Source organism: Protopterus annectens, chromosome 13.part0, assembly GCF_019279795.1.
Source record: "Protopterus annectens isolate FY-2018-M chromosome 13.part0, PAN1.0, whole genome shotgun sequence".
Taxonomy (NCBI): Eukaryota; Metazoa; Chordata; order Ceratodontiformes; family Protopteridae; genus Protopterus; species Protopterus annectens.
Window position 1 is genome coordinate 323,090,204 of NC_056747.1, and position 15,551 is coordinate 323,105,754.

At 35.0% G+C, this 15,551-nt stretch overlaps 1 protein-coding gene across 4 annotated transcripts in view; it reads left to right on the plus strand.

Moving 5' to 3' along the window:
* Positions 1-479: 479 nt before the first annotated feature.
* MEF2B (myocyte enhancer factor 2B) overlaps positions 480-15,551 on the plus strand; it is a 786,689-nt gene continuing 771,617 nt past the window's right edge. For all 4 annotated transcript variants that reach the window (XM_044053922.1, XM_044053921.1, XM_044053923.1 and 1 more), the window contains exon 1: positions 480-815. The gene's annotated coding sequence lies outside the window, so the exon portion shown is untranslated. The remainder of the gene's footprint in view (positions 816-15,551) is intronic.

A 15,551-nucleotide genomic window follows, 5' to 3' on the forward strand; every position in this document is an offset into this window, starting at 1 on the left:
AATGTTCATCTGTGTCCTGGTCATTATTTTCTATTTAACGTGCACTCGATTTTGCAAAGTTAGAAAATGTGAACCTTTGCTACAGGAATACGCTCTTTAACACTATAACCACCTGTTTCTGGAGACCCCTCCCCCTTAGAAATATTCCTGCTTGCGCTAACTACACGGGCAAATGCTCTGAACTCACTGGCATCGTTACTGTATGATACTCAGGACATTTTCATACCCTATGAACGAATACAAACAGAAGACTTCATTGACAGCACCGCATTCAAATTTGACAGCAAAACTCTAAAGATGGGCGTTTCTAAGAGGATGTAGGGACGGAGAGGGGCGGGTCTATCTTTAAGGGCGTAGCCCTAACAAGTCTGAACTTCTCGTCACTCCCAATATTATGTAAATGATATTCACCGTTTTACCAATCCAAGGGCTGCGTGGGGCGTGGTTTGGAACTGTGTAATGAATCGAGGTGGGCAGCATCGGTGGAAGAAATTGTTAGTTTCATGTGGTTAAGGGAGGAAGGGCATCCCTCTAGGGGCTGAGACGACACCCACCTGTAATCAGCCGGGTGAAACCGAAGCAGTCGATCAAGCTACTCAGCTTTCCAGAAAGACTTGCCAGAGCCTACCTAGCAGTTGCCACCAGCCGCTGAAGATAAGTCTTTGACCGCATGAAAGCTATTCTTGAATTTGCCTGGATTAGGTTTGATTATTTTAAAGTTACTGTTGTAATCTGCTGCATTACCGCCTTGCCCTTCACCTTCTTGGCCCATGTGTTGTTAGAGCTGTGAGCGTTTAAAGGTGGCTGCGGGACAGGTGCGTATTATTACAGCATATAGTACCATGCAGGGTGCACACGAGTTCACTGAAATAATACCAGATATGTTGTTTACCACGTTGGAAGTGGGTATTTTGAACCAGTTGCTGATATTAAAACAGTTTGAATTAATATTATTTCATAGCATGTATGCATAGGTGTGTATGCAACTAATCTGTTGTTTAGGGTGCTTGTTTACTCGGAAAATAACACGTAAGAGAAACGCCTCTGTGCCTACCTACTTAGGTGAGACGTACGTAGGGTGACTTGGGAGTCTGACTTGTCTTGCACAAAGAAGCTGTTAAACATGAAATGCACTTCGATTAACAAATGCCAGTTATTATACATTAGTGTAGCGTTAAGGAGTACAGTTAGGCATGCCTAACTTTGCCATTTGGTGAGGGCAAGAAAAGTCATGCATTCCCGTGTGTGTGTACGTTGGTGGTGGTAGGTGGGCAGACTTTGGGGAACATCAGAAGCACTGTTTCATATACATGCTTGTTCATATGTGTTACTTTAAATGTGGGCAGGATGAACTTTAATAGTCTTCCTAGTTGTAAAATATTATTTATGAGTGTGTATGAGCTTTGCGTTTGTTAACAGGGGGCACATTAATGAAATGGCAATGCTGCATTAATTTCATGGATTTACCTGGGAATTTTCATAACGCAGCTGTCCAGCATAGCTGTGACTTACAGAAAATTAAGGGAAGAAGTTAAAATGTATAAAAGAGTGTCAGTCTGCCTTCAAGAAAAATACTGCAATGCCTTATAACCCTGAAATTGTGGGAAGAAGTTAAAAAGCATAACTGTGTGTGTGTCTATGTATATATACTCCTGCAAGACAAATACTGCAATACCTCAAAACCTTGAAAGTAATTGTCCACTTGGCATGAGGCATGGGATGCAAAGATCATATGTGAAGGATGGACTGTGCTGTCACCCTGAGGCTTCAGGATGTCACAAAGTCATGGCAATTTTCTAATCTAGGCAAAACAGTGCACTAGCATCTGTTTTCTACAGTACACTAAAGTCTCAACATGTCTCTGGAGTTGTCTTTTCCATGATTCTCATCTAGTCCATTGCTTTGAAGTTATAAGAACTGAATTTTAAATTTATTATAGTTGACATTATAATAAAAGGGTAGCTGCAAAAAAGTGTATGTCTGTATTTTTGTGTATGAGCATTGTGTGTGTGTACCTGATCATATATGTGCATGTAATGATTCCACATTATTTTAGTATTACTACATGTTATGCTACACCTACGTTGTCTCAACCATCAGTGTGAAATTTTAAACTTCCTCATTTGTTTGCAAATATTTAAACTGATTTAATGTACCTTTTAATTTCCTGTATAATCCTCTCTTTTAACTTCACATGAAGGCCAGAGGAGGTCAGTGAAGCTATGACACAGTATTCATTGTTATCTAGTTAAAAGAAATTGATGTAGCAACCTCAGAGATGGTTATAATATTTGTAAGGCAATTCAAGCACAAATCTCTGTTAAGCTGTTCCTTCCAGAAATTTGCTTGTACACTTTCATTTTTAAGATTTTAAGAGAGTGATTCTTTCTCTCACAACAAATACTTTTATAATAGTCACCAATACTTTTTCTCCAGGCCTGTTTAAAGTAATTATTCCCTGCATTTTTACTTCTCGTACCCTGTATAGGTTGAGTTTCCTCTGTTGAAGCTTTGATGTACTAGTTGTATGTAGTTTACTCTTGCCATAAACAGATATTACAGTTGTGCTGTTGGCCTTGCTCTTCTGAAATTACTTTCTAAGATAGTACATGGATGCCTGTAAAAGTAGGCAATCTTCTTTCCAATTTCTTACCTGACACCTCTCAGATTGCAGGTATCATGAAAACACATTTATGTGCAAGCAATGCTTAAAATAAATTTTTGTTTAGTCTCTTTTCTATTACACTTTTATGTTTTCAGATAAAAGTAGAGATGCTGATCAGATGAGGGCAACTGAAATTTACTCTCTTCTTCTTTTGTTTACCTCATTTAAGATCCATAAATTACACATGATATTTTTTTCTAGGGTTCCCCATGCCTGTCCTGTTTAGTTTTGACCTACCCATCTTTATTTTCGCTGTGATGCCAACAGTGTATCTGGTCCCACTGTCTGCCACCCTTTCGATAAAAAAGTCTCAATATGTTACCCTTTGCAGGTACACTTTCAGCCTGATGTTATGCACCAGAAATATGTTTGTTTATGAAATGTCATCTTTTTGTATTCTGCTGTGGATTTCAGACATTTGACAATTTCTGTCTGTCTCTGTATATATGTATATATTGCATGTGTACTTTGTCCCAGACACACACGTACAGCATCTAGCAGGATCTTGTAATTGTTTCATTATCAGCTGGATAATGCCCTTGAATGTTTATTTTACTGGCATACTTTGACATTATCAAATAGCCATTGCAGCTGCAATTAATCTTATTAATCATATTAATCATAAAGTCTTTCATGCCCCTCTCTTTATGTGCACCATTTTAGAACCTTTATTCAATGACACACCTCACTGTTCCTTAGCCTAAAGTCATCACAAGGAATAACAATATTGTTTCTTGCTGCTTACTGTATTATCCTTATATTCATCGATGTCATGTCATTGTTGTGCCCAGCTTGAATAGCATTATCTATATTGATTTGTTCATTTTTGCACTGAATTTGAATTGCCAAATATTTCATCCTTCCATCAGTGAAATTATACTGCCTTGTATCTTGCAGACACCTTAAGAATCCACTGATTTTCAGCAATGATTCATTCCTATAATTATCCATGTTACTAAAATGTAGACTGTCTGTCTACTTGTTTCCCATATTTTTAGTTTCATTCAAGGGCAGCCTGCCTGCTTGTCTGTAATTCTGGGTACCCACTCGCCTTTGCAGTGAAAAGCAAAACAGTATCACATCATCTGGGTTGAAATTTGCAATAATACAGTTCAAGCCTGCTTCCAGAGGGCCATCTTGGCTCTTTGCATTTTGTTCTGATGACAGTTTGTTTCTTTCTCCTCACAATATAATGGTGCTATAAATATGCAATTATCAGTACTGTCAATTCTGCACATGGCTGTCTTAGGATATAACTGATTGACAGAAGGATGGACTTGATTTGCATCACTTTTGAAGTCACCTGACAGGGCATTTAGCTGTAAAGAAGGACCACTGAAGTTTAATATCACCCACTGTTGTCCATAAATTTAATATCTTCCTGAATATAAAACCATCACCAGTTGCGAGGCTTAACGGAATATTGTTGCAAAATTGTTCCACAAAATGTTCACTGATTATATGCAAAATATTTTGACTTAACCTCAGATGGTTTCATTGTGTAAAGCTTTTCTGCAAAATTGCACTAAATCCTTTGAATTGATGTTTTGCTCTGTGACATATCTGGTGAAGTACAGGTGTCATGTAACTCGAGCTCTGCTGTTATGCTAGCATGGTCTCAATAAGTGAGGGGAAAAAGGCATAAAAACTTAAAATTTAGGAATTGTTGATAGATCAAACATAAGAAAAAATATATATATCATCAGTAAACTCATTAAACTCAGGCTGATTAGGAATCTGACAATATTACTAACATTTTGACAAGACAGTAAATTAAGATCATTCTTGGCTTGCAGACTCTTTCTTTGACAGACATTAAATCATTGCACTAATTTGCAAAGTGTATAACATTATTGTACCAAAGTAGAACTTTTCTCCCCCGGTCCTCACTGAAAATGAGTTCCTTACACAGATGGACTTTCCAAGTAAAGAAATTTCAATAAATAAATATGATAAATAAAATAATTGATTATCCCCCTGCAGTCCGCAAAGCGTTCTAGCACTTATAAATGCCAACTCTGAGATCGCACAAACATGGGGAAAGTGGAATAGTCTTTTCTGTCTATATAAGGCTATTCATCCTCCATCCATGATTGCAGTAGATCAACCATCAGTGGAGTACATGCTTAATAATTGGGCCTCGACTATGCATCTCTTAATGAGTGGTCCCTCAAATAAATGGACTACATTTTATATGTTGAAAAACGACCATAGGTGGCAAGACAAATCCAAGGAACAAAATATAGTCTACAGAGAAGTTTTAATTCATAAGAATTAAAACTCGTCTCTGTGGATTATATTTTGTTCCTTGGATTTGTCTTGCCACCTGTGGTCATTTTTCAGCATTTTTTTGCGGTTATTTTTTACAAGTTTGTTAGTACATTTTATATGTATTTGTGTATACTTTTGTTGAGTAGGTAGTTCATGATCAAAGACCTTTTTCAGCAATGCTCAGGCCAATTGTACAAAAAGAACAATAGCGTACAATGGCAAAAAAAAAATCATGAAACAGAATAAGAAATTAATGTAGTATGCACAAGGACAGTACATTCAATAACAAAATAATACAAACTTGAAAGTAACAAACATATTTTCAGTATTCAGTTGTTTGCAGTATCCTGTTTTCCTCAGTGTTGGTAAATTGTTACTGCGGGTATTTTCCTAACATCAGCTACTCAGTAGTTTTAAAAGATTCGCGTGATGTAAAATACTATAGTTATAGACAAGACCTTTAGAGTATCCTTAGTAAAACAGATAACCCCACATGTGAGCAATTTGGTAAAGTATGACAAGTTTCCTTCATTTTATATGTTTTTATAATGGTGCCTAGGAAGTAATCTCTCCCATATGAGCCTAAATGAAGCAGATACGTCCGGCATTTTAAGTGAAGTGTCTTAGTACATGATACCTGCAATGGTCAAATTATGTAGATCTAGAAGAAATGCTACCTATCTGACTCCATACACACACTCCATGCATTGTGTTTTTTTCCCCAACAAGAAGTGTTTGAACAGCTGTCTCAATTACTTTCCCAATGGCACTATAACATCCGAATCATATTGTGTATTTCAATGTATACTGCTATGACGGGACAAGTGTATACCTTCTTGCCTCGTAACATTCCTTGTTTGGGAGGTCAGGGAGTCATAATGCATTATGTGGAGAACCAAGACTTGTTATAAGTACCCTGTCTTTAATGGCCAGAAATGTACACCTTAATTGGACAAAAATAACAGAGGTACAGCAGGTATTATATAACTAATTTTTCCTATACGGCTGACTGATGGGACTACAGTTATACTTATCAATGTTTTTATTTCCATCCACATATCTGAAGAGTTTCTGTGAATATGTGAACACGCCTTCTATGACAGAACATGCAACATTTTTAAAGACAGTACTCATAAATTAGTCATATACATACAAGGCTCAGATGTTAAGAAAATAGCATCATTAAAACAACATGCTATTATTTCTTTTGTCATTCTTTTTGGTCTGTGATTTACTGCATTTGAGGAAAAAAAATCAAAGCATCATTTTATCAGCAATTAAGTGTCAGAATTAGAAGCAGACATACTTTCAGTTGACAGTAAAAATCAAGTTCAAGTAAATCTCTTTGTTTAAGTGACTTTAAGATGACAAAACCAATTATATTTTCTAAAAAATGTTTTGTTCTGTGTTGACAAAGGATATGAAAATAATCATTCAGTTGGTTTTATTTCATATAATTCATATAGACCACGATATGTGTTGTGTTCATACCTCTCAATCTTTTAGAGCAAGAAATCTGGACTAAGCCATAAATAAAAGTGGGACAAATGCCCAGACATAGGGACAATGTTTAAATATTACTCTAACAAACTTAGAGAGTTTATAGAACAACAGGTTTTACATCAGCGTTAATTTTCTGAAGGATATGAAGTCTGAAAATCAGATATCTGCCATTGTTTTCTAACTTCATTCTTTAATGATTTGCCACTAATATGCCCGAAAACCACAATGTTATGAAGAACGGTTCAAAAATATGAGGCCAAAATCTGGACATTCTGTGAAAATCTGTACAGTTGCGAGGTATGCAAGTTGTGTTGTGTAAACTGAAAATTGCTAGGCCTGAGTGATTTATAATTATCCTGTCTGGAGCTAGTAAAAATACCTTTTTCTAATTTTGTTCTACTAATCTTATGTATAGCTTTAGTTTCTCATGCGGATCTCTCTAATTTTCATGAACTTTTGTGTGGACGGGCCATGAATCTAGTAGATTTTGCTTCACTTGTATGTGCAAGTAAAAAGACACCGAATATCAGTGCACTACAGTGGGAAACGCATATAAATAAAAAATACAAACTTTCATTTCCACATACAGATATTTTTTGTGTTTGTCTAATTTCTTTGTTAGAAAATATGTTAAAACATGACAGAAAATTTACTTTCTCTTCCTAGAGTATGACAGGATATGTCTATGGTAGTTTTTTTGTTTTTATGAAAACAAAATCCAAAAAAAATCTACATTCTAACTCTTCCCTTTTTGCTTTAGCAACACTAGAACGATAACATAAAACAGCAGTTTCATAATTATTTCATATTTATAAGCATGTGATTTTTTTTTTTTTTGTTTTAGTTAAGAAGGCAAAAAGCTGTATGTTTTTTACTTTAAAGGCAGACGAAAATTGGTATATCTGCTTTTCCACTCTGAGTCCCAAATATGAGACTTCTCAAAGTAGTGGAAGTATATTATTTTATGAATATAATTATTAGACACCATGGTTGGGAGGGTGGCCTAATGGTTAAGGTGTTTGCCTTACAAACACAAGATGCAGGGTTTGAGTCTCACAAGGGATAATTGGCTAGGCTTAAAATGGCTCGCAAGGGCAGTTTGCCTAGTACTAACCTATGCACCTAAAAATCTGTTTTGCAAATATTCATGTGTAAGTACCAGTTCATTTGCAGGTTTACAACCTGTAAACCTTAAGCTTAGAATGAGTTTGCAAATGTTGCACTTCATAGAACAAATACTTTATTGTTACTTTATATTACAGCTGTCTGGATTATTTATTTATTTATTTATTTTGCTGAAAGATTCATGTTGTACATAGTTAGGGTTATGTAGCTGCCATTATAGGTTCATAGGTAAGTAGTAGGCTAACTGCCCTTGCGGGGTCATTTATAGGTTTTGGTGATAAAACGTATCATAGCTATATACTGTTATGCCCACTTACAATTTACAGTTTTAATGTTGTCAGATTTTCACATTACATCATTAGTGTTTGCTGCCATCAGGCATAACTTTAATTGATGCGCTGGTACTTAGAGCAGTGAAGCTTATCATGGGATTGTGATGGTAACCCAAAATGTAGTTTTTCTGTATTAGAATTCAACCTGATGTAATAAATGCAGGCTAGCTTTTGTTAATTCTTGAATTATGCAGCTGTAGAGCTGTTCTGTCTTAAGCTAAGTAAGAATATAATTTCTGCAGTACACATCAAATGTCTGAGCTTTTATTCATTTTTGGAACTGTTACAACAGTTTCTAATGTACACCATTTAAAATAATTAAATTTATCAAATTCTTAACATTGTTTTGGTCACTGTCTTGGTTTTGGTTGTAACATTTTATGTTTTTTCATAATATTTGTAACCAAACAGAAAAAAAGGAACAAGTTTACAAATAAAGATACTGATATAAGGAAAAGTGTAGTTGATATATATATTTGTTTATTTTTTTCCCCTCTGGCTGAAAGATATAGTGTCTATAAAATTGTTAATTTATGTCCATATTTGTACTGTTCAAATACTAGCATTTTATTTGGTTGTTATATTCAGAAATGAAAATGAATGTTACAGTTTCTCTCATATTTTTTCTTAAAATACCGTTTTAACCATTAACTTAAGTTTACTTACTTAAATGTTAGTCATTGTAATGGCTAGTGTATAATACACTTGTTAAAGTTAATTGCAGACATCGTTTTTACCTAAGCCCTGCATTTTATTTATCTATTGTAATACTTTATGTAAATACAATTTTTACTGTTGTTACATAGCTACTGTTAAAGCAAGTTCATGTCTAAAGTTTCTGCTCAGTTTTATTTTGTTGCTGAAACCATAGTTTCCCATATTAGGTTTTTATTTCAGCGATGCTTCTGTACATTTTTTTTGAGTATAGTAACCTTGTTCTGTATGAAATGATTAACAACCAGAAGACACTTTTTCAACCGTATTGATGCACATTGTTTAAAAGTTATGCTTCATGTCACTAATGCTGCTACTCTTCAGATCTGTGAACTAATTAAAACGACTTGTGTAGTTCGTGATTAATTTGCATGTGTTTGAAGCACAACAAACTGCATATCAGTCACTTTGTGTCGAGGAGTTCACCGTGTTTTCCTGTTTTCATTAGTTTTTTTTTTTTGTTTTACTAATTCATAGCCAGGTTAGCGGCAGAAAACATACACATTTACTCTACACAGAGATTCTCCCTGTCATAATTTCTGAGTATATACACATTTTTATTCCCCAAGAATTGTAGACTTCCCTATATGAATTATTTTAGCCTACCAATTAAATGATTTCTTCTATAGTTAATATGCACACTAACTATTAAATTCTGCTTTTGAAACTGATTTCTCACTTACTAGCCTTTCAGAATGTATTCCTTTTTAGTTACATTTGTGATGGAAAGACAGTGATGATTACAATGGAAATGCATTTTGAATGTTCTTCCAGTACTGACCAAACCCAGCAATTACATGTGTATTTCAAAACTTTCTACTGTCAATGTTAAAATTCATTTGTAAACCATAATTCTGTTTATCACTTTTTAGGAGTGCAATAACGCAGAACTGAACTGCAGATATTTCATAAATGCACATAAGGAATAAACAGAACCAAAAATGCACTCACACACATTTGCATGTGTGTTTAAAATATAATGTATATATTTATAATCTAGACACATGCATAGGGGTCAAGTCATGTATATATGTATATAATGTGCACACATCATATATGTTATGCAACAAAACACATATATGCAGACATATCTGTGTGTACATACATGGATTACACCTATGAAATACACATGTATGTTTGTTTATAAATACATAAATGCATGTATGTGCCTTCTCTACACTTGTCTGAGCCTCATCTCCTTGAGGATTTGTTCTCGAAATGCCAGCTTCCTGATATTGGGCTCACAATTACCATTTTCTGTTGGAAATTGTTGCTGATATAATTACTAAGTGTTCACAGGCAGTGATTTCTTCATTTTGGAAATGATCCCCCTTCTTGTGTTTGTATAGCTGTAGAGTTGAGATATATATATATATATATATATATATATATATATATATATATATATAGGTCTGAGGAATGTGAAGAGCTTACCTTCTCCATATGGAAGGTGCTGGAGTGTGGTATTTCAAAAAATATTTTTTTTTTACAGTAGGAGTTTCTTTGGTAACCTGGATCCTGAGTTATTTAACTATTTCAGTTGTATCCCTGGGGAGTTAAAACACTAGGATTAGTCACTGAATATACACATATATACCCACACATACGCACACATATATACTTGCACACTCAATGTATGTTCATATTTTTATTTATAAACATGCACACAAATTGTACGTATACTTTTATTAACATATATTGTATATGTATACATGCATATAATATACAATATATAGTATATGGTATACAGTATATTCAATATTTTATATACAGATATGTTTATACATACACACACACTCATATGTATCAATATCTGGAAATAAACAGGTATAAACTGCGCACACACACACACACACACTGATGCACAGATATACACACATACATTTATTTGTGTTAATATATGTGTGTGCAGGGGATGTAAACTTCTTGGGAATGCATGGCTAGGCTTCAAATGAACCTCATGGATCAGTAGCTTAGCAAGTACCTATGCATACAAGTGTTTGTGTGTGTGTCTGTCTGTCAGCATTTATATCTGATATGTGTTCCTTGGGACGATGATTTTTCATCAATGCACTTTTCTTCAACTGTAAATTAATCAGTTTAAAGATGAAAGTTCCTGGTTCCTGACTTTTTTCCCTTTATCTCAAAGATTCAGTAGTCTTTTCAAAACTTCAGTCTTATGGTCTTGACCATAAGAAAGTCGACGTGTTTAAAGTTCAAGTAGGTAGTATGTGTGTGCGCGTGCGTGTGTGTGTCTACAGCTGAAAGAAGATGATATATATATTTATATATAGACACAAATTTTTGGTTAGTTTTTCACTACCGTGGTAGCAGACAAGTTTTTTTTTCACATAGTCATTACTTGAATTGGGTATTGAGCTAAAGTCATGGATCTGTAAACATGCTCTGTGTGTGTGTGTGTGTGTGTGTGCGTGCATGTGCGCAAACGGTCTCCCTGTTATTCATTGCGATTGAGTATTACTTTACTTTTTCTGTTTAAACTCCTCAGATTAAAATCCTTTTTTTCCACAAACTGACTAGTCACGCAGATGGATGTCTACTTACCAATGATCTGATTCCCTCTTCATCACCTTGGCTCTCATTCCCCCTTTGATTTAACACAGCAGACTCACAGTCTCACCAGAACAAACATCACTGCTTTGACCATAGCGTCTCCTTACAGTTACCATGTTTTGTGGTCACCACCTTCCAGATTAAAGTATCTTGCTTCACATCCTAAATGTCCTACTAAGTTTAAAATAGTCAGAAAAGTTAAAACTTAGATAGATTTAAGGTAACTCAAAAAGAAAGTAGTCCTTCATTTCATGCTGAACTAACAAAGGGGAAGTGTTCCTGTAAACTCATAACTCAGTTTTTGAAGCACTGCATTTCTATCTTATCTAGCAAACTCAGTGTCCTCACTCAACACATAGTCATTTTTCTTCCTTTCTTCATCACTAATACCCACTTTTTTATTCTCCATCATGCTGATGTGTTTTTCCCTTTTCTCTTTCCTTTTCATTCTTGCCTCCCTTCTTATCCGTAGACTTTACCTAGATGCTACAACCATTTGCTTGTAATGTAAATATGTAACATAAATGTGACTAGTTTAGTATCTGTGGATATTTCTACAGTGCCTATTTTTGAAATCGCCATAAATTTACTATTGTCTATAATTTCCATGATACTTTTATTGTTATATTACAATTATTTTGATGGCTTTTAATGTCCTAGCTGGCCTAAAAATTGTCCATATGGATCAGTGCTTTAACCCATCAACAAATGCTAAATAAATAAATGTGCATATGTCTTATTAAAATATTTATATATAATTTTATTAACAACATTTAATATATTTTATGACATTGGAGACCGAAAAAAACATAGCTGTTATTTAGCTTTCAAATTGCTCTATCCAAAGTTGAAAGGTAGATTTTGAAAAGAAATGTAGTCTCACTTGCAGAAAAATGCTCATGTATGGATTATTCCACTGTTCAAGTAAAATCCCAAATGTAAACCCAGCTTCTGGTCCAGTTAAGATGAATTTATTGCAAACTCAAAATTAACCTATTCTCACCCACAGGATTCTACTAGACATCCACAGTTACATGGTTTCTTTAAAGTTTCCCATTCTAGGCAGTTAGAGATGATTTTTTTCCTGGGAATTCCACTCCACGCATGAGGATTCATCTGTGACTGAGGCACCATGACAGTCTTCACTCAACTTTTAGTCTGGGATAATGAGCCTCCCCATTGAAAATCTAGTACATTTGTCAAGGCCTAGAAATTCCACCTTTTTGTTCAAGAACAAGTCACATAATTGATCTCATAATGGAAGTAATATTCAGCAAACGTGTGATAACATCCTATATTTTTTAACTCACTTTTATTGTTCCATGTTTTCAAGCTTCATCTTATCAAACAGTTTGAGTAGCACGGTGTATAAAATTGGCCTAGTCTTACCAGTCAAGGTATTTTCAAAGTCTGAATTCCTTTTTAATATTGGTTTATATAATATTGTATGCTAAGAATGTGGAATGGTTTATTCTGTGTTTTTAAAAATGGGAAAGTAACTTGTATCAATTATTGTTCTAAGGTAATATGAATGAAAGGTTCAAATTTCTAATTTTCTGTCAGAAACATGGTTTGGTTCAAGCTCCACTCGAATTAAATTTCGGGAAAATCTTTCACAATAATATCAACATGCGTTAGTTCAGGTAATATTGTTGCAGGGTATATATTTTTTTCTTTGCTAATCTGAACCTAAATAGATGTAACAATATATTCTGTTTAATCTCTGTGAAGACAAATGACCTCTAACTTCTGCTTGTTATTTAATTTATGTCTGCACACATAGAGATGCTAAACTAAAGTAATCATGTTGCCTGAGTACCGTAAACCTTATAATTCCTTGCCTAGTTGCCTTCCAAAATATCATACATTTTATTATTTAATCATTGCCTAGTAACAGAATGGATACAGCATAACTTAAATGTATGTCATACTGCTTATTTCTTTCTTTCTTAACATGCATCTCAAACATTTGTAGATAAATAGCAGTAACACAGTGTTCTCTTTACTGATACATATTCTGGCTAAATGGTCTTTATTCCCACACCTATAACTATTAATTCAGAAATATGCATACTTTTTTCCAAAGGCAACAGTGGCATTAAATACAAGTTGAAGCTAAAAGGACATTTGCCACTTTTTTAGATGCACACATTTTAATTTTAAGAAGATATTTGTGAGAACATATTCCATTACACTGCTGAGTTTATCACAATATTTGGGATCACTTTGATAAATAGTCTTTTTTTTTCTATTAATGGACAAGATTTTTTTCTTAATTTGCCTGCAATAAGCACATTTTATCATCTCTGCTTCACCACAGTTTAACAAGTTTAAGATAATGCATCTGAACTCTTACAATCTTAACTGGCAGAGAAATCCAAATGAGAAATGTTGAAGCTTGTGTTTCAGCAGTAACACATGCTCTGGACAGAAGCTTTTTTTTCAATTTATCATGGTCCAAATAATCTGTACTTTCCATCTTGAAATAGTGGACCACCAGGATGATAAATCTTTCTTTAGCTGTGTAAGAAAACACTACCACCCATTGTTCAGAGTTTATTCATAATGACACCTCATTTTCTGACCCAGTAGACATTGGCAATTATTTGTCTTTAGGATGTTGTCTATTTCATCCCAAGACTTCTGTTAACACTCTGAATTGTATGCATCACTTACTCCCCCAATTATCTATAAATATTTAACTGAGAAGTGCTAAAAAGGTAAAAAATACTTCACCAAAAGGACCTGACAACTTATACCAGATTGCATACAACATTGTTTTTAATATGCACTTGTAGAAATGCTATGACCAAGGTAGTAAGAAAATCATTCTATGCTGCCCAGCTTATAAGTAAGGGCATGGCATTCAGGTCCGAGGAAGTCATAGACCCACTTTATTGGGCCCTTATCAGACCCATTACTGAGTATAATACTCCCTTTGGCATGTACCTAACCAGACATATGCAACAGTTGGAATATCAACAAAAGTTCCTCGCTAGGAGAATCCAGGGTATAAACACATTGTCCTATGCAGATCCCCTTAAATCCTTGTCCCTTTACTCTGTCTCCTACATGTTACTGCAAGTTGATCTAAGGCATCCTTGGATCCATCTCTGATGGACCTTTTGCACACCGACAATATGAACAGCATCAGAACCATTAGAACCAAGGATTTAAATTTTGCTTGTGACTAAATAAGACATGTTGACGATACAGATGATCCCATGCCCTGGAATAGGATCCCCGTCCATGTAAAGCAGACTACATCCCTAACCCTATGCAAGAGTAAGCTTGACCAGTGGATGGGAAACTGAAAATTCACCCTGGGTTTCCACCCATGTTTCTGATAGCATAGGCATTACTGTCTGCTTCTGTCTAACATACCCCCATATAACCTCTAGAGACTTCCTAACTAATATACCCCCTCCTAATAAATTTTCATGATATGTAGGAACACAGTTGGGTTGGAATGCATGGCTAGACTTATAAAGTTATTAGCCTAGTATATATCTATAAACCTGTGCACCTATGTACACCTTTACAGCATCTCTAAAGGGTTGAGAAGAGAGAATGTTTGCTCATTCACTCTTGCTCCAGTTCGCTTGTGTAGCATAATGTTCAAAAGTATCCATATATGAGTTGATAGGTTCATAGGTATGTACTAGGCAAATGGCCCTGAAGCCTTTACAAGCCTAGCCTATAGAAGTGCCCTGGCATCATGCCGCTGTTAGTTCCTGGTGCCTCTATCAAGTAGAGCCACTGGAGTGATCCCCGGGGTGAACTTTCTCGCCTACACCTTTTCAGACTGACTAGTTTCTTACAACTGAAATGAAAGAGCTGAAAACTGGAATTATGTTTGGAATTATACAGATATAAAAAAGAATGCAAATCCATCCTTGTTTAACCTTTTAAATATCTTGCAATTCCCTACATTTTTGGATCAAATAAAGTGTGCATTATTATTTTAGGTCAACAAATAGAAAATTACAAATGAAGAATCAAACTAAAGGTCATCTTACATAGTAAGTTAATACTGTCTGGCTACACTAATTCCCACAGTTTTGGTTTGGGAGGTGATGTCATTTTCTGCAGGGCTAGGATGTAGCAGTTAGAAAGGAAATACAATCTCCACTTCTGCTGCATATACAGCATAGCGACATGTACACAGACAACTAGATGGAGATGGTTTTGAAACTTGGTGTTTGGATATCAAGGCATTTTCTCAGAGCCATTAGTTGGCAACAGTTGGCTGCAAGTTACTTAGGATAGCACTGGAAGATGCTAATGGTCTGGTCATATCTTTCCTTACACAATCCTTGTGAGCAGCGGTCCAGCTTCAGTCCATTCATTCAGAAACTGCTATACTG